This window comes from Oryctolagus cuniculus, chromosome 9, assembly GCF_051225735.1.
Source record: "Oryctolagus cuniculus isolate XC-2025 breed Fujian yellow rabbit chromosome 9, ASM5122573v1, whole genome shotgun sequence".
In the NCBI taxonomy this organism is placed as follows: domain Eukaryota; kingdom Metazoa; phylum Chordata; class Mammalia; order Lagomorpha; family Leporidae; genus Oryctolagus; species Oryctolagus cuniculus.
This window is the reverse complement of record NC_142875.1, coordinates 109,910,713-109,930,680: the sequence shown is the minus strand read 5'-3', so window position 1 is coordinate 109,930,680 and position 19,968 is coordinate 109,910,713. Positions and strand designations below refer to the sequence as shown.

Below are 19,968 nucleotides of genomic sequence, written 5' to 3'. Positions count from 1 at the left end.
AGAGTGGAGCAGCCGGGACTGGAACTGGGGCCCATATGGTTTGCTGGCATTGCAAGCTGCGGCCTTACCCACCACATCACAGTGCCAGCCTTCAGGTTTTTTCTCTATCTTATTCCTCTGCAAAGGGACTCCATAGCAATCGCTTGTGTCTCCAGTTCTATCATATTTCACATTGTCTCTTGTTTTCATGGCTTTGCTTGTTGCTCCACTTTATCTGGAATGTTCTGCTGTTTAAAAAGTCACCCTCCCTTTTGTGCCCCTATTTTTGTCAGGCTACCTAACCATGTTCCTAGTTAATCTTGTGTTTTTGCAGTATCAAGCTCTGAGCTTGGCACCCCTCATCTCTTTGTAGATGTTGGCTGATGGAACCCAAGCAGACATGAGTTCCCCTTTATTCGTCTCTTCACCTATCCCCATAGGCCACTGGAAACAGGTGCTCAGTGAAACCCAGGTGAGGAGACCACAGGAGTCGGCAGGGAGATCCCGAAACCTGGCGTACTCCTCCACCCACAGCTTGGACACGCTTCTCCCTTGATATGGGCTGTTGGCTGATCACTCATGCCTTTCTTTATTATTCTTGGCATGCTGGAATTAGCCCACTGCCTGTCTTCTGGCTTTCTTTTTTTACCCTTTCTTCTCCTGGAAACAGTTTCGTAAAGAGCTCCTTTATTATCCATTTCCATCACACCACTAAAATGGATTTGCTCCCCTCTCTTCCCATTACTCCTCTGCCCCTGCCTCTATATTTCTGGCACATCCTAGAATCTTGTATGCACTGTGTGCCTTGTTGCCATCTTGTTGGCTTTTCCTCATTTCCCCCCTCTGTGCAGCCACCCCTGGCAGCCTCTCGGTGGTCCTTTAAGTTGCATCATTTCTATTCTAATTTCTTCAGGCCAGTCTCTGTTTATTGCTTGAGGGACTCTGGTTTCCTCTTCAAAACCTTTGATTTCAGGGTTCCTGGCTTGGAGGGCTTCTGCCCACCCTTTTCCAAGGTGCCCCACCACTGCCAGCCTGAGAGGATCAGACGCCTGCCTGCCCTGCCCTTGAACTTTCTCTTTTGTGTTTAATCTCTTCTTGTTCCATCAGGAATTTACTCCCTTCTTTATACCACTGCCAAACTTCTAGTTCTTGAGAGGTGAATCTTGGCTCTTGCCTTCAGGAGATAAAAACGGGAGGATCATGCGTGTGCCATGTCACAACCTCTATTCTTTTTGTGGCTAAATAATGGCAAGCCTCCGGCTCAGGTTGCATCTAGGTAGCCAACGGTTGGCCTCTGTGCTACAGTAAACACCTTTCCCTGCCTGCTCCGACAAGCTGGGTCATTGGGTTTGTTGGAGGCACTTTGAGAGCTCCTGTGTTGTTCTTTCCTTGAGGATCCTGGGACTCTTTGTCTCCGCCCTCCGCGCACCTGCTCTGTGGACTTTAGGAAGTGTCACGTTCTCACTCACAGCTTTTCTTTTCCAGTGCTTTTTAGGAGTCACAAGGTTTTCTCTCGGGGGACATGTGTACCCAGGAAGTGGATCATTTTGATCTTCCATGAGCATCGTTTTGTGTTGTTAGATCTAGTCCTCATAGGTCTCTGGAACATTCCTATTACACACTGGAAACAAAAATCTTACTTTTTGCGATTTGCTTGCTAAGGAAGCCCCCAGAGCTGGTTCCTCTATCCAGGTTCTATTCCTGGCTGCATCTAGACCTCCGGCATTCATGCATGCCCAGTCTTCCTTTCCCTATAACCCTTCAAGGGGTACCTCTTGCCTTCTTTTTAAGGGATAATTACTCATTCTACTCTGAATTACACTTTATTGCCTTTATGTGAATTCAATTAGTATGGATGACTTCATCTAAATTTCTTCTCCTTTTTCTTTTTTAAAATATTTTTTAAAAATTTATTTGAAGGCAGAGTGATAGAGGGAGAGAGAGAGAGAGAGGAGAGAGATCTTTCATCCGCTAGTCTACTCCCCAGATGGCCACAATGGCTGTGGTTGGGCCAGGCTGAAGCCAGGAGCCTAGAACTCCAACAGGGTCTCCTACATGGGTCCTGGGAACCAAGTACTTGGGCCATCTTCGGCTGCTTTCCCAGGCTCATTAGCCGAGAGCTGGATTGGAAGTTGAGCAGCTGGGACTGGAACCAGCACTCTTATGGGGCTGCTGGTGTTGCAGGTGGGGGCTTACCCCTCTGAGACACAGCACCAGTGTCTGCCTTCTTGTTTTTGCCTCCATCCACGATGAGTTAGCCAAGCCTGTCCCTCCATCAGTATCAGCAGCTCTTCCTCCTCTATTTCCTCTTTCATGGACCTCATGGAAGATCCCCTGGAGCCTGGTTTTCTGACCTTGCTACCTCTTCTCAGTAGACATTACCTTCTCCTCCATACCTGCGCCGGACCTGATCACCAGCCCTCGCTTTTTCCCGTTTTTCCTTTTTCCCCACTACCAGCTGAAATCGGTGCCCCTGATTTCCCCCGTTCTCTCTGGAGCCTCACTAACTCCCTCTCCTCATTGCCAGTCCCCAGGTGGCTCCTTTGACCTCACAGGAGCAGGTGTTCCCAATGCACCTCTGCCCTTTCTGCTCCCCTTCCGCATGGCTGAAGCTCGCTCCCTGCTCTTGGGCAGTGCTAGGGTTTTAACAGGCTGTGACTCTGGGAAGCGTGCACATGTTTCAAGACTAAAAACCTTAGGCCGGCGCCGTGGCTCAATAGGCTAATCCTCCACCTTGCGGCGCCGGCACACCGGGTTCTAGTCCCGGTCGGGGCGCCGGATTCTGTCCCGGTTGCCCCTCTTCCAGGCCAGCTCTCTGCTATGGCCAGGGAGTGCAGTGGAGGATGGCCCAGGTGCTTGGGCCCTGCACCCCATGGGAGACCAGGAAAAGCACCTGGATCCTGGCTCCTGCCATTGGATCAGCGCGGTGCGCCGGCTGCAGCGGCGGCCATTGGAGGGTGAACCAACGGCAAAAGGAAGACCTTTCTCTCTCTGTCTCTCTCTCTCACTGTCCACTCTGCCTGTCAAAAAAAAAAAAAAAAAAAAAGACTAAAAACCTGGTGACTTCATCCAATTATGGTGGTTAGGTGGTGGGCCACCTGGGAGGTCCTTATGTCGTTGGGGGCGTGACCTCAGAAAGTAGTTCTCTCGAGAGTGCTGGTTATAAAAGCCTGAGACTGTCCCTGCTGCTCAGTGTGCTTTTCGGCTGGTCAAGCGGTCATTCTTCCAGTGCGTTCTGCCACCGGGTGCCAGTCCCATGGGCCTGCCCTCTCCGACTCCCAGCTCCAGATTGGTAAGGGGAAATAAGCCTCTTTCTTCCCCTAGAGCGTCTTTGCTCTATGCAGTTGTACCACAGAGAAGCCGATACAGGTAAGTGGCCTAGTCTTTCTCCAGCCAAAGCTCATGCTAGTAATTAGGGCTTTATTTGCAACGCTTCAAGTTTGACTTCCTGATCCTCAGCTGGCTTCTGGAGTCACTTTTCTTTTTCTCCTTTGCCTAGCTTTACTGCAGTATAATCGACAAATAGGAATTACGTTTTTTAAGGTATACAACTTGCTCAACTTCCCAAAGGTCATGAAAAAGGAATTAAAAGATGTTTACTTTGAAGTCTATGCATATGCAGGGTCTTCAGAAACTTCACAGAAAATACTGCATTGGAGGAAATAAACAGGCATGGGTTTGACCTGTCCAGTAGAATCATCTGACCTTGTTTTTGCCTCCATCCACGATGAGTTAGCCAAGCCTGTCCCTCCATCAGTATCAGCAGCTCTTCCTCCTCTATTTCCTCTTTCATGGACCTCATGGAAGATCCCCTGGAGCCTGGTAGATATTGATAGACTTTTCTAATGCACTGAACTTGCTATGCTTTCTAGCCAGGTACCTCAGGTTCATCCGTGGTGAATGGAAATGCAGTGTCCCCATGACTGGTAACAGACTGCAGAGAGCTTTAGAGTAGCATGTGGTTGCTGTACCACCACCTGGGCACCGAAAAATCTCTTCCTATGTGTAGTTCCTTAGGGTCTGGGTCAAAGCTGAGACTTGGGCATGCAGTTCTGAGCCCCTCATTTCTGACCCAGAACTCCTCTGTTCAGCTCTTTCAGGATCCCACAGGACTGGGAAATCTCTTACATTTCTGGTTGGTTTTATGGTCTGCAGAACTGGTGAATGTCTAAGGGGTAGTAAGAGGTTGCCAAATTTCAAACGCCTGGGCCCTTGGTAGGATTCCATCTGCAAATATTGGTTATGGCTCCTTGGAGACCATTAGCTGGCTTGTAAGGCCCTAGATTCAAGACGCTGATGTTGTAGTGCAAATATTTCTCAAGAGTCTTATCAGATAACTTCTTAGCGAGATAACTTCTTAACTTGCCATTGCCTTTGGAGTTGGAGGAATGTGAATTTCAGGCTCTCCTACCTGCTATGCTGAATGATCTATGAAGTCTTTAAGCCTCATTGCCCTCATCTGTGTATACAGGTGTTAACAATGCTACTCTATTGGGTGGTTCTCGTAACTCGAGGAGGGCGTTGGAAAAGTACTATCATCAAGTGCTGTATGCATGATGGTGCATTTTCCCATTGTTTGTTTCCTCCTTTGTGTGTGCATGGGGTGTGCTCAAGGCTGGCAATGGGAAGATGTACAATCTACAATGCTAATGACTGATTAGAAGCCAGGAGGAGAGGAGGGGGTGGAGGAGGCAGCACAGAATAGAGGATGGGAACTAGGTGTGAAGAGGTGAAAGAAATTCACAGGCAGCCATGATGGTCACTCTGCTCATTTTTGCTTTATGGTGGCAGGTGGGCGGCAATACCTCGAAGCTTCTGGGATTGTTTTCTTCTGCAGGGGTCAGGATGGTATGACGACAACCGAGAGTGTTGGATTCCAAAAGGGTAGAAAAGGGAGTTGCAGATGGGAGGTGGGAGCAGGAATAGGACTTCGTGGTCTCAACTAGTGATCCAGAGGGACACGTTGACGGCAGGGCTATGTCCTCCACAGAGGCGGTGCTCTGGGCTCTGACGTGGGCCCTGGGTAGAGCCCCTCATTTGGGTTTGCGTGGAGCATTGGACATCAGAGGAATGAGCTTTAGTTTGGTTGGTTACATTTCACACCCTCTGAGACTTACCTTCGCAGTGTTACCTTGTGATACTGCTAATTGACATGGTTTTGTGCTCATTAAGTGAAAGCAGTCCTTTTTAAGTTCCACACTTAATTTACTATAAACTCTGCATGGAACTTTATGAAATTAAGAATTTTTTTTTTTTTTTTTTGTATTTAAAAGGCAGAGGTAGAGGGAGAGAGCTAGCATCTGCTGATTCCAAATGGTCCCAATGGTCAGGGCTGAGCCAGGAGCTGCTTCTGGGTGTCTCACATGGGTGCAGGGGCTCAAGGGCTCAAGGACTTGGGCCATCTTCCACTGCTTTCCCAGGCACATTAGCAGGAAGCTGGATTGGAAGTGGAACAGCTGGGACTTGAACCAGTGCTCATATGGGATGCCAGCATTACAGGCAGGGGCTTTACCTGCCACGTCACAGCACCAGCCCCAATTTTAAGCAATTTTCTATTACAGGTGAGGAAACGACAGTTTGGAGAGGTGAAATGAGTGTTCCAGCCATCAGTGCAGAGTCAAGGGTGGAATCCAGGCTCCTGCCCCCCAGGGAGGGCATGTAGGTGGCTGTGTACATTGTGTGAGCATCTCAGACCCGGAGAGTAGGTTCTGAAAGGCAAGGGACACTAGAGCTGGTGGTGAGGGGTTCTTCATGTGTGCCAGTGCTGGAAGAGGAGAGTAGAACACACAAAAAAGTCAAAGTGAGTTACTGTTTGGCTTTGTTATCAGAACACCTGTTCAGCCAGAGTTGCCCAAGGGAAGGGCAACTGCTGACCGATGAATCCTTGGACACGTTGTTTTTTACTTTAAATTTAATCTTAAAGATCTGAGGTGAGAGCTCCCATCTACAGGTTCCCTCCCCAGATACCTGCAGGAGCGGGGGCTGGGCCAGGAGGAGCCGGCAACTGAATTCCAACGTTGCACAGGATCGGCAGGGAAATCCGAGGAGCTGGAGGAGGCAAGGTGTTCCTCCTCTAACCAAGAAGAAGAAGTTGGGTGACAGAGCAAGGGCAGCTGCCATGGTAAGGGGACAGGCTGCAGCCATCCCTGCGGCCATTCGGGGTCTGGCCAGGTGACAGCAGCCCTGCATGGTTTGGGGGCAGATTCCCCATGTCAGTCACCATCTCCTAGTATATTGCCTCTGTTCAGGGCTCTAGGATGGCTGCTTCCTAATGTTCTTTGGTTTTTAATGCTTATTTGAAAGAGGGGGGTGGGGTGGGTGTCGGGCAGAGATGCATCTCCCACCCACTGGTTCACTCCTCAAATGCCTGCAACAGCTGGGGCTGGGCCAGGCCAAAGCTGCGGACTCCATCTGGTTCCATGGGGTGGCAGGGATGCAGCTACTTGAACTTTTTTTTTTATAAGAATTATTTGGCCAGCGTCGCGGCTCACTAGGCTAATCCTCTGCTTGCAGCGCCGGCACCCCAGGTTCTAGTCCCAGTTGGAGCGCCGGATTCTGTTCCGGTTGCTCCTCTTCCAGTCCAGCTCTCTGCTGTGGCCCAGGAAGGCAGTGGAGGATGGCCCAGGTCCTTGAGCCCTGCACCCATATGGGAGACCAGAAGCACCTGGCTCCTGGCTTCAGATCGGTGCAGCATGCAGGCCGTAGCGGCCACTTGGGGGGTGAACCAACGGAAAAAGGAAGACCTTTCTCTGTCTCTCACTGTCTAGGCAGAGTTGCAGAGAAGTAGAGCCAGAGGGAGAGGTCATCCATTGTGCTGGTTCACCCCCCCAAACGACCACAACAGCCAGAGCTGAGCTGATCCAAAGCCAAGAGCTTCTTCCGGGTCTCCCACGTAGGTGCAGGGGCCCAAGGACTTGGGCCATCTTCTGCTTTCCCAGGCCATAACAGAGAGATGGATGGGAAGAGGAGCTGCCGGGCCTTGAACCAGTACCCATATGGGATGCCGGCACTGCAGGCTGGGGCTTTAACCTGCTGCACCAGTGCCGGCCCCAACTACTTGAACCTTTGCCACTGCCTCTCAGGGTCTTCGTTAGCAGGAAGCTGGAATCCAGAGCCAAGTCTCGACCCCATCCAAGCACTCCAACATGAGATGTGTCAGCACCCTCCCTCGCCTCATCTTGTAATAAAACTTTGCCTAGGAAATACTGGGTCTATACAGGAAAACCGAGGAGATGGGAAGGGGAGGTGGTTGAATACCTGACAGCTTGTGCGTTGTGTGCACCTTGCAGTTTCCAGCATTTATCCCTCCACCCTTACTGCCTCCTGCCGCCTTCCTGGGTGTTTGAGGGCCTCTAATTAGCCAGCCCCCGCCCCCCCCCCCCAGGTCCCTCCTAGGTGATGGGCTCATGGTTAGGAAAGCCTGTAGCTTCACCATGGCTCATGTTGGTAACTCCTGCCCCCTCCTGGGCTCCACAGGGCCTGGGGCTGTGGTGTCCTGCCGCTGGCCACTTGGGACCTAGTTTTCAGGGCTTCTGTGAGTTAGTTACATCACACTGGCAACTTGAGGTTGGCCCCTGGGGGAGCATTAATGCTGCAGGGGTCAGCAAGTGTTGCTCATCTTGGCCTTTTTTTCCAGGGGAGCTGCTTGTTAAAGTCTCACCAGTTTACATCTAGCTAAGGGGGATGCAGAGTTCAGGAAGTCCTTGGAGCAGCAAGTTCCCGGAGGCCCTGAGAAGGTTCAGGGGCCTCATGCCCTCTGTCAAGGCATCCAGCCTCTTTGGGAATTGGATACCTTGGGAGAGAGGGGGCCAGAGGGAGCCGGCCCTGAGTGGACCACTGGGCTGGCCAGTGACACCCTGGCATGACTGGCGGGAACCACTCTGGGGCGGAGTGGTCACTTGGCTTTAATGTGATGGCAGGGACAGGTTCGGGGCACTGCTCCTGGTGGGGACTGCTGGGACTCCTTTCCTGCCCTGTCTCTGGATGGCGATCATACAAGATCCAGATGTCAAGCTGTCGCTCACTCCTTAACCAAGACATCTGGTGATTGGCAGGTCCCCAGGCGTCTGACGTGATTGTGAATCACCTTGACCTCTTTGAATGATCAGACCCTTGAGGCAGCAAACGTGAATACAACTGCTTTTTTTCCTTCCAAAAAACTTGTTTTCGATCTTCAGCTCCTCATTACAGCAAATTACAACCAAACAAAACTTCAAAAGGAAAGCAATAATGAGAACCAAATCACCCACCCCTGAAAGTGCAAATCCCCTCAGGGTGGGGGTGGGGAGAGACCACCTTACTGCCCTGCGGAAAATGCTGCAAACAGGCCCTCGGGCAGCACCTGAGTCACCTGTCGTCCTGCTACTTCATCTGCGTGAAACACACTTCATCAGCCTCCATGTCCACTTTCCCTGCCCAGAGGTCACTATCTTTTGGTGGCATCAATCTGTTGCTCCAGGAGATGGCCACGTGTGAAGACAGCAGGCAGTGCCGACTGGAGAGGGTGCAGGAGCAGGCGGAGAGCTGAGCTGGCATTTGAGAAGGGACAGGGATCCAGGACACACTCCCAGAGGTGCGCGAGTCTCGTTCCTGTTTGTGCTTGCTCTTAGGGCCCAGAGCAGGTAACTGACCTGCCCAAGGTCATCCCATGGATGGATCTAGAAATCGGACAGAGACGGTCAGTGTTGTGTCTGGAGGTTCTAGACCAGCTGCTGTGACGGGCAGGCCAAGGGTCGAGCATGCTGTGGCCAGTGGAAATGGGAGCAGTTCCAAGACCAGTCTGTAGGAGGTGGAGCGTGAAGCTAGAACCGGATGTGTGGCTGCCAATCCTGTGTAACCTACCGGTCGCTGCCTTTCCTAGGAGTCGGTCTCGGGGAGGGCTTGCACCAGACGAACGAGAGGTGGGCAGCCGGGGCCTGAGGCCTGTCTCTATGAGGCCAGTGACCCAGGAATGGCTTTAATGGTTTTAAGTGACTTAAGAAGCAGCACCTTTTTCATGACACAGGAAAAGTAGATGAAATTCAAATTTTGGTGTCCTACACAAAGTGTTATGGGAGCACAGCCTTTGGATTCTATCAGGGTGCTTCCGTTGAGGGGTTGTGGTGGGTGCAGTGTGTGGGTCGCAAAGCTGAAAGTGTTCACTGTCACACTGGGTGACCCAGTGAGGTCCTCGCGACCCTGGCTTTCTGCACAGGGTGTGACCCTTACCTTTGGGGCCCTCCCACCTGCCTTGCAGCCTCCCTTCTTGTGAATTCCCCATGTGCTTCTTAGTGCTTGGGCAGAGCCCCTCCCGGAGGATGTGGCTCGAAAACTTGGGCTTCTGATAAGTGTAGAGAGGACAGGGAAGAGTGGGAAGACAGTGGCATGGGCCAGAAGACCACTTAGTGGCATGATAGGACTGTGGTCCACCAGTGGATTCTTGCAGTCACCTTGGTGGCTCTAAGGCTCGGGCTCTGGCAGAGTATACGATGGGCCTGAGACAAGGGCCAAACTCTGGGGAGGATTTCCTCACAGCACATCGGAGAGAAAAGGCCATTTTATTTCCGGTTGCCTCTTCTGCCCTCGGCCTGTGTGTGTCAGATCAGTATGTGCATCTGGGAAGTTACGCACTCTGGAACAGGGCCCTGGGTTGTTGCTGCCCCTCCAGGGAGAGGAGTCCTGTGGTCAACTCCTCCCAGCCCTGCTGCGTCTGGTCTCTGGCGTGGACACTGGCTGTGCCCTTGTTCTAGGTCTTGTGCCCATTCATGACACACCACTTGGGGCTGTTTATCTAACCATAGAAACCCAGCCATCCTGAAAGTGATGCTAATTACAACTGGGTGGCACTTTTTTTTTTCTTTAAAGATTTATTTATTTGAAAGTCAGAGTTACACAGAAGAGAGGCAGGGGGAGGCAGGGAGCGGGGGAGGAGGCAGAGGGGGGGGAGGAGGCGGAGGGGGGAGGGGGGGGAGAGATAGATATCTTTAGTCCGATGGTTCATTCCCCAGAGGGCCGCAATGGATGGAGCTGTGCCGATCCGGAGCCAGGAGCTTCTTCCAGGTCTCCCATGCGGGTGAAGGGGCTCAAGGACTTGGGCCATCTACTGCTTTCCCAGGCCAGAGCAGAGAGCTGGATTGGAAGTGGAGCAGCTGGGTCTCGGACTGGCGCCCATATGGGATGCTGGCACTTTAGGCCAGGGCATTAACCTGCTGCGCCACAGCGCCTGCCCCAACTGGGTGGCTCTTAAGACACTGCTGCTGCTTAGCACCTGCTGTCAAAGGAAGAGGAACCACTCATGAGCTCTTGAAAACCTGTGGCACACAAGACATGGTTCTGGAGGGGAGGAATGAGTGTGTGTGATGGGCACAGTGACCTGGAGGCCCCCATGAGGCAGTAGCCAGTCCAAGCTGGACATTTTAGAGGTATTTAGACTACTTTTCTGCCCATCCAGGAGTCTACACTACACCTCACCGGATGAGGGGCACTGGGCCTCAGTGCTCTCGCCCCTTGAACGTGCCCATCTTGGGGCTGGCATTGTTGGCGTAGTGGGTAAAGCCACCTCCTCTGATGCTGGCATCCCACAGGGGCACTGGTTCGTGTTCCAGTTGTCCCACTGAGAACAGCAGAAGTTGACCCAAGTGTTTGGGTCCCTGCTACCCACATGGGAGGTCTGGAGGAAGCTTCTGGCTTTGGCCTGGCTCAGTCTTGGTCACTGTGGCCACTTGGAGTGAACCAGTTGATGAAAGATTTCCCTCTCTGTAACATTGACTTTGAACTAAATAACTAAATCTTTAAAAAAAAAAAAAGCAAAGAACTCTTCTTTTTGACTGTTGCAGCCTCCTCACTCCCCACCCAGCCTGTTTCACACCCCTGAGCCTCTCCAGGTTGCATGGGTCACTAATGTCCACACTGCCCCCAGCTCTGCTTGCCCTTCTGGGGACGCACACGGAGAGGCACTGTGCTGTAGTCAGAAGGGTTTAGGTCCTGGGCCTTGAGCTGTGCGGATGGGAGGAGTCCGTATACTGTTTGCCCACACGTAAAAGGAGCACAGTAATTAGTCTGGAGGCTAACTGTGTTGATTAGATGTTACTGCAGCCCATTTTCTGTCGCTATTAAAACAAATCTGAAACGGGGTACTTGATAAAGGAGAGTCTCCAGCTCTGTTGGCTAGAGGATCCAAAGCCATGGTGTCCCCGGCTGTGTCACTGCAGGGCAGCTGTCGTCACAGAAGCATGTACAAGAGGGAGATGGCAGTCACATGGTGAGATCGGAAACCAGAGAATTGGGGCACAGGGCTTGGTGTTTACATAAGTGTGGGAGCTCACTTGCCCTGGAGAGCAGCGTGAATGCCTTCAGAGGGCAGTGTCCCCTGCCCTAACCACCTCTGCAAGGCTTCACCTCCTGTGGGTTAGACCTGCTGGGTGTCACTTCCATTTTCTAATACATGACCATTTGGGGAACACACTCAAACTGTAGCGGGTGAGAGAAATGTGTCCTGGTGTACGTGTGCCACAATGCCTTCCTGCAAAAATACTAGGCATATGCTACTGCTGCCACATGTGCCTGCTGTGTTCTTCAATGTAGCTTCAAGAACTCCGCGCAGTATCAGACAAGGCTTGACCAGTAGTTCAGTGGGGCTATTTCGTGCTTTAAAGGATAGCAGTCCTGTAAAGCAGCCTAATATGACCTTGGCTTTGGATGTTGTTTGGGACAGTCAACACACTGGAAGGTTGGGAGTCAAGAAGTCTGGGTGTTTGGCATGGTGGTTACGTCGCCATTCAGGATGCCTGTACTATATTGGAATTCCTGGATTTGAGTCCTGGCTGCTTTGCTTCTAATCCAGCTTCCTGCTGATGCATACCCTGGGAGGCAGTAGATGCTGGCTCAGGTGTCTGAGTGCCTGCCACCCATGTGGGAGTCTGGATGGAGTGGTGGGCTCCTGGTTTTGACCTTGATCAGCCTCAGCAGGTTGTAGGCATTTGGGGAGTAAACCAGTGGATGGAAGCTCTCTTTCTGTCCTTCAAATAAAATGAAAACAAATAATAAGAAATATGGGTGGTTATTCAATTATTCATTTTCCTAAAAAAATGTTTATGGAACACCCACTGGAGACCATGTACCAGGTATAAACCAAAGAGTAGAAGACAATAGCCTTCTAAAGGGAGAGCTAGGTGATGTACAAATCATCAAATTTGTAGCACAGTGGCAAGGAGAGACAAAAACAAAACTAAAACAGATAATGAAGCTTGCTGAGAGACAGAAGGTCACGAGGGCTTCTGGCACCAACCAGCTGTGTAACCTGGCAGAGCAGAGGGATTGATTCAGATCAGTTGCTTTCAAATGGTGCTCAGAAGAGCCTCAGGAGTTTGGGGAGGCACTTGAGGCTCTCCATAAAGTGGAGGTAAGGGGGCAGTTGTTGGGGGATGATTGACCCTCTGCCTTTACTCTTAACCAGAACAGCACCTTGAAGAAGTTCGTCTCGCCTGCTGGGCCTCTGCCTGAAATTCTAATTGAAAATATTCTTGTTTGAAAAGAACTTGAGGTTGTCTAGCTGAAAAATGGAGCCTTGCTAGTGTTGACATGAGCAGTTGCTAAGCCAGATCTTCATGATGCTAGTGCATAACGCTACGGCAAGAGTAGCTTTTACCTTTATTAAAGGTGCATTTTAATGTTTCAGTTGGGTGCATCAATCTAGGAAGCCAAGATAATTTGAGGAGATTAATTCTAGTATTCTATGTGTTAGTGTCACCTGCCAGCTTTGGTGTATTTACGAATCTGTTTTGTGTACGCTTTGGTACCTTCATCCTGGATGTTTATATAAGTATTGGTTAAAATAGGCAGAGACTTCTAGTTCTCTACTAGAAATTACTCCAGGTTGGCCTAGCCATAACCAAGTCATTTTTTTTCTTAAACTTTTGAAAAAAATTATTTGAAAGTCAGAGTTACAGCAAGAGAGGGAGAAAGAGGAGAGGGATCCTCTACCTGCTGGTTCACTCCCCGGATGGCTGCAACAACCAGGGCTGGGCCAAGTTGAAGCCAGCAGCCAGAAGCTTCTACCAGATCTTCCACGTGGGTTCAGGGGCCCAAGCACATGGGCCATGTTCCACTGCTTTCCCAGGCACAATAGCAGGGAGCTGGATCAGAAGTAGAACAGCTGGACTCAAACCAGTGCCCTTAGAGGATGCAAGCACTACAGACAGCAGCTTAACCACTGTGCCAGAGCAGTGGCCCTGCATAATCAAGTCTTTGAATTGTACTTGTTCAGGTGACTACAGACCCAGGGAAGTACAGTATCATCTGTCCAATACTTCCTTGGCTTATCTCCATACTATGTCATCTTCTGCACTTCCGTAATGGCTACTAGCTGTCAAGGTCTAGGGTTGACTCTGGGGAAACAAAGACATGAGGGCTTTGAAGCTAGCAGCCAAGATGGAATGATAAAGCAGTGGCCATTGCCGTGTCATGAGGGCCAGACGGTGATATAAGCCAGGAAGCAAGGGAGGAAGTGCTGGGCTTTGTCTGGTTTCAGGGAGACCTTCTCAGTAAAGAGGGCTTTGTGGGTGATCTTATTTGAAAAGGCATCCATGGGAGATGTTTGTCCAGTGTTTCTACACATGACATCTGTGGCATGTATCTGAGCTAGGTAGTCAACACCTGTTTCTTGAATGTACTTCAAAAAGAGGGAGTAGATGGCATTGAGGCTGAAGGTGGAGGCAGGTGGTTTAGAGTGGGGATGGCTGAGGATGGTGTACCCTGAGCTCAAGCAGTAGCAGTGTGTATACGTAGTACGGGAGGGTAGAGAGGAGGTGCTGGGGAAAACCGGTGGTGGTTGAAAAACAGAGTGAGGAGTTGCACAGCATGATAAGTTGTTTGTCTTGGGTACCTCAGTGGCTGAGTGTGCTGTTACCTGGGATGAGTTTCAGAGGCCTGCAGGACATTTATTGGAGTATATGAGGAGTCTTCAAAAAGTCTGTGGTCAATGCATATTATTTTTATAAAAGATTTATTTGAAAGGCAGAGTTAGAGAGTCGGTGGTAGAGAGGAGAGGGAGCTCTTCTATCCAATGCTTCACTCCCCAGATGGCCCTAATGGCTGGAGCCGTGCCAATCCAGAGCCAGGAGCTTGCTCCAGGTCTCCCATGTGGGTGCAGGGTTCACAAAGGACTTGGGCCATCTTTTACTGCTTTCCCAGGCCATAGCAGAGAGCTGGACTGGAAGTGGAACAGCCAGGACTCGAACCAGCACCCATATGGGATGCTGGCACTGCAGGCAGCAGCTTTACCCACTATGCCACAGCACCAGCCTCAGTGCATATTATAAAACACTATGCATGACTTCCAATTATTATTGCACCCAAATCAACTTTTCACCCTATTCTCCCATAAATTTTTGTAGTACCCTCATTTTTCCCCCTATGCTTCCTTACTTTCCAACTCAAACTGATTTCAGATTTCCCCTGATACCTACTGAACCAGGAGAGGATGACTGCCAGGTCGGGGTTGGGGGTGGCAAGGGAGCAGTGATGCGCTTCTGGCTCCTCAAGGACGACTTAGCCAGGATGTGGCTCTGCAGTCTGATCTGGTCTAAGTGTTTGGCTGCAGTTCCCATGCAGCATGGATATATGCTCACGCACGCTACTGGAAGGGCTGTAGGAAGACCCACTCGGGTCTATCTGCCTGGGACTTGTCTAATTTTCGTAAGGACAGTCCTGCCTCCATGAACCTCTTTGGTCCCAAGGACTGTGGGTCACTGCAGCTGTGTGTGAGGTACTGAGAGTCCTTGCTGTGCACGCATCCTGTGTGGCACCGGGGAGGAATTGCAATCACTGGAACAAAGTGTGGCTCCTGTGTCCCAGTTGATAGCACTGGGCAAGGTGTACGGGGCCTGGGAGGCAAACAGAGCAGCCGCCGATAGCTTTGGTGTATTTGTGGCCCCAGGGGGAGGCCACCTCCAGACAGAAGTGCATTCAAGGCAGCAGGCTTTGGAGCAAAGCTGCGGGTGGCCGCAGCGGGTCCAGCTACTTCTCCACGGGGCTGAGCTTGGCCCTTGCGCTCTAATTCCGAGCCCTTAACTAATCTGATGGAGAAGAAAAGGATCAAGCTGGACTCCACATGGCTCAGGCTACAGCAACGCCTGCAGAAGTTCCCTGGGAGTGTGCCTTTCCCTCGGACGCCTTCTTGCTCCGGGAGAGAACTCGCTTCTGCAGAAAGCTGAGGAAGCCGCCTTGCCAGGGCTGCTGCTCTCTGCGAAACACGGGGTCAATGACACCAAGGGGCCGTGGGGGTCCTGAGAAAGTAGGCAGGGAAGGCTCGTGGAAGAGCCTCCCCCTGCTTTTCCTTTGCACTCCTGGAGAGACACAGGAAGGCAATGGCTAAGCTCTGCCTCTCTTTACTTCCTGTATGAAGCACAAGACAGGGCTGGGCAGTCTCGCCCTAAATGCACCGCTAGAACCAAATCCAGCAACTCCCGCTGCCCCCAAAGGTTATGGAGTTCCCACAGGCGATGAGAATGGGTTATTGGAAACAGCAGGTTTTTTTTTTTTTTTCCCTAACTTCAGCATTTCTGGTAACTCTGTGATCCAGCATCTCGTGGTTAACCACTGATACAGGAAATGACATTTAACGTTTTTATCACTCAGCCAGAAATGGAAGAACAAGGCACATCTGTGTTGAGGGAAGATGGATGACTGCCACCACCTTCAGTTTAAAGGCGTACGGCCCCTTCCTCTGATCGCTTGCCTTGATAGTGGCTCACTGCATTGACAGTGATGAGGCAGGACGGCCAGGCGAGCACTCCTGGCCAGGCAGGGAACCCATGCAATGACAGCTATTGAAAAGGTCGAAGCCACTGTCGCTCGCGTCTCCTTTCTTTGGAGCCATTGCACGGCGGGTTAGGTGAGCAGGAAATGAGTTCAGATGCTGGTCCCAGGCACTTTGAACCACAGCACTGGCCTGGGGCGGCTGAACCCAAGGCTACCTGACTGGGGTGAGACACTGAGCAGGGTCCCGGCTGTGCACTACAAAGAGGGGGTGGGGGGTGAGGGGAGCGGTGAGCAGTCACCTCGTTAACCCTCTCTCAGGCAATCGGCAAAGCCCGAGTGTAGGGCACCATGAATCACAGCCGTCACTTACTGGGCTCTTCCCTATTTCTGGTTGCCCTTTTGGGGTGAGGGGTTTTCAGGGCAGCGGCTAAGAGGATTCCTGGTAAGAACGATTATCATAATCAGTCAAATTTGTCAAGTGGTAAATAGTTTAGATTCATGGTTTTTCCAGGCTCAAAGTCTGTAGCTGGCAAGTGCAGTCTCTAGCCAGGACTTAAACCCAGATGCATCTGTGGCCAAAGCCAATTGACAGACAGAAGAGCAGGTGCATCCCAGGCTTGGTGACATGAACTGGGAGCCAGAGGATACTTGGTGGCTGCTAATGGTGACCGCCCTGGCGGAGTGGGGTGGGTGAGATCAGCCAGAGTGTTGTTGGCCAACACCTCTCTTTGCATGTTAATAGAGCCCCAGATTCCTGACAAAACCCTTCTGAGTAGGAACGAACATGATCCCGTTTTCTATGAGTCACTCAGGTGCAGAGTTGTCCTCCTGCGGCCCTCTGCCCTTACCTGCCTGGATTCCTTGCCTGCACATGCATCTCCGTCAACACTAGGAGGCAGGGTGGTGCTGTGGGCCAGCTCTGTCAGTTCACTTGATCCAGTGTGATGCCTGTTGCTCTTGGGCCAGTCAGTTTTGCTCTAGACAGGGTTGGGGGTGAAGACTACTCCCTCTCTTGAAGCCTTACCCATCCATGTACCTGCCCTGAAGAGAATGAATGCAAAGAGCTCTGAAAGGCCCTTCCCAGTGTGCACTCCGTTCCTTGATGGAATCCACTGCTGCTTAGCTTCCACACCTTCACAACAAGACCAAGTTGCTTCTGGGTGTCGCACCCGCAGCTCAGCTGGGAGACTTTGTCCCCGGAGGAGTGAAGGGTCAGGGTGAGATGTGGCTCCTCCTCAGCGTAAGATTCTTCTCCAAGTCCTGTCTCTGCTCCATGCCTCTCTGCTGAGGTCCTACAGATGGATTCATCTGTATAGCAAACACTGAGGATCCTGTCCTGGCGCGCTAGGGAGCAGAGCCTCATCTACACAGGGAATCACAGTGTAGCTCAGTGGCACCCCTTCTGGCTGCCCACTGGAATTGCCTGGTGGGGTATCAAACCTCTGATGCCAGATCTGCATAAAGAGATGGTTTTGTAATTGGTGTTCGCACTTTCTGAAGGGTTCTTAGGTGAGTAACCTGCAGTCAGAGAGAACCTCTGTTCTAGATGGAGGGGCACATAAATTAGAAAACAAACCACAGTGCGGAGTCTGTGTTCTCAGTTTGACAGATACTAGTTGCTATGGGAGCACAGGGTTAGAGTGCTTACCTAAATAAAGAGTTGGGGTTTGAGCTAGGAAACATCGTAGCTGAGATACTTTAAATAAAATTTGAACATTTAAAAAACTCGAAAGGCAAAGTGAAGGAGTTGGAGACACATAGAGAGATCTTCCGTCTATTGGTTCATCCTCTCAAATGGTCACAACCAGAGCTGGGCCAGGCAGAAGCCAGGAACTCCATCCTGTTCTTCCACATGGGTGTCAGGAACCCAAGTACTTGGGCCATTACTTGTGCATTACCCAGAGTAGCTGAGACTGTAAGACCAGGAATTAACTAGGTGAATGAGGACTGAGGGGGCTGCGGGGACGGGGGTGGGGTTGGGTTAATTTCCAGGGAAAGCAAGGTATGTTCTCTGGGTACAGGGGTGGGAGGGCGCAAGGCACTTGGTGGGGCTGAAAGTAGTTCAGCTTGGCTGGAAAGAGTGGGATGGGAAGCCAAGCAATGCAGTTGGAGAGGGGAGCAGGGACCGGCCATGCAGGATAGAGAAGGCAGGGTTAGGAGCTTTGCATCTGGAAGTTAGAATCAAGATAAGAGCTGTGGTAGGCTCTGCAGTGTGAGATACAGAAAGGAAGTGAGGAGATGCTTCAGTGAGTTTCCTGACCTACACCAGTGGTAACGGAGTTAGCAAGAGGTGGGTGGATGGGGGAGGTATTAGGAGATAGTTAGATGTGGAGAATGAGGGTGGGAGACAAAAAGCGTAGCTGCTTGGCTTTGGTTGTGGGCACTGGGGCACATGGCAGAGCTGTTCCCTGGGTGGGCCCTGTCTGTGAATGGCAAGGGTTGATCGGTGTTGCTCACACAGGGTCTGAGACACTGGCCAGGACCAGGCAGGTCTCTGTTAGCAGCTCGGGGTCTCCTAAGCCTGTGCAGGCCTCCTAGGGTGGCCCTGCTCCGCTGGGGAGTGTCACAGGTGAACATGTGAAATCAGATGGTGTTTGTGTGTTTTCGAAGCTTGCCAGCCTTTTGGGATTTCCAGGTAGCCTTTGCTCTCAAAATGACACTTGTGTCTCCCCCTTGGAAGCTCAGGAATAGGAATGACTAGTTTCCATTTTCTGTGACTTGGTATCTAATTGCCATTTTGCTCCTTGAAATCAAACCTCGTGATTCTGTCTACCTTTATCAGAAATCCTTTGACAAAAGCTGAAAGTAGTCTTTATGTTCTTGTTGACAAGGTTCGGGTCCCTGTGAACTCCTGTGTCACTCCTGCCCAGGGATTTGGCCCTTCCAAAGATTCCAATTTTTTTTTTTTTAAAGATAGATTTGAAAGGCAAAGCATGAAAGAAATATGCACTGTCATCTGCTGGCTCACTCCCCAGACGGCCCCACCAGGTAGGACCAGGCCAGAGCCAGGAGCCACAGACTCCATCTGGGTCTGTGATGTTGGTGGCAGGGGACCAAGCACTTGGGCCATCATCTGCTGCTTTCTCAGCTGCATTAGTAGGAAGCATGATGAGAAGCAGAACAGCCAGGGCTTGGACCAGCGCTCTGATGTGGGATTGCCAGCGTCGCAGCAATGACTTCACCTGCTGAGCTCCAGTGCTGGCACCTCCCACTCACTTATTACCTGGTACTGATGTGCATCTGCACTCCCCACATTCCTGCTACAGAGGTGACCATTCTCTCCCCTGCTCTGTGTGCCAGCTGTGCTGAGGCACTGGCCCTGTTCTTCTTACCCCTCTTGTGACCCTCTCCTCTCTCTCTGTGGGCCTCTGCCATCACTCTACTGCCTTTTAGGGCTAATGTTTGTGCCTTCCCTGTTGTCTTGTTATTCCACAAATACATCAAATATTGCTTTGCAAAGTTGTTAAGGTTGGATCCTCTGACTTTAATCTTGGTTATTAGGGTTGTTGAGAGTCCAATGTGAGTGAAATACAGCATAAAGGATAGGGTTAAATACAGCACAAGGGAAAATGCTTTGTAAATGGTAAATTGCCAAGTGCAGTATTGGGCTTTGAAAGTCTGTTTCCTTAAGGAATTGAGCATAAATTGACCTAGAGACAAGGGTTGAAAACTAATGATGATATCCCTGAATTCCCTAAGAATTGGGCATTGACTGAATTGATTGCTCTAAGAGGAGAAGCAGCATAGGAAGAATGATGGAAGGTTTGGTTTGCTTCCCATGCTGGGCTTGTCATTCCTAGGAAATATTGGTCTTGCAAGCCATATACTTCTTTATTCCCTCTTCCTGAAATTTTTCAATTCAATACACATTGAGTATCTCATTATATTAATTCACTAATTTACTCATTCACATACCTTCTGAGTTCTATTATGTGACAATGTGCTAAGAACTAGGGATCCAGTGTTAGACCAAAGAGATGGAATTCATGCCCTCATGCATTTAAGTCTAAGGTCAGTGTGTGAAGAAACACATTAAAAAAAGAAACGAAAAATAACAAATACCAGTTGCACTGTGTGAATACTGGCCAAAAGAGAAGCTCCCAGTAGTACGAGAACATGTAATGGGGGGCTTTGACCAGGGGTGGGGGGGGCAAGTGGTGTAGGGAGTGATGCTTCTGCTCAGGGAAGGGGTTGATGGAGTGAGGGTAGAGGAGTTTGCAGGCAGATGCAAAGCTGTTGTGGAAGAAGAGT

The 19,968-nt window shown here is 50.7% G+C and overlaps 1 long non-coding RNA gene across 1 annotated transcript in view; it reads left to right on the top strand.

Moving 5' to 3' along the window:
* The first annotated feature begins 3,134 nt into the window (after positions 1–3,134).
* Positions 3,135–19,968, top strand: part of LOC138843870 (uncharacterized) — a 149,789-nt gene continuing 132,955 nt past the window's right edge. Inside the window, exon 1 of the long non-coding RNA XR_016213495.1 lies at positions 3,135–3,271. This is a non-coding gene — a long non-coding RNA (uncharacterized LOC138843870). The remainder of the gene's footprint in view (positions 3,272–19,968) is intronic.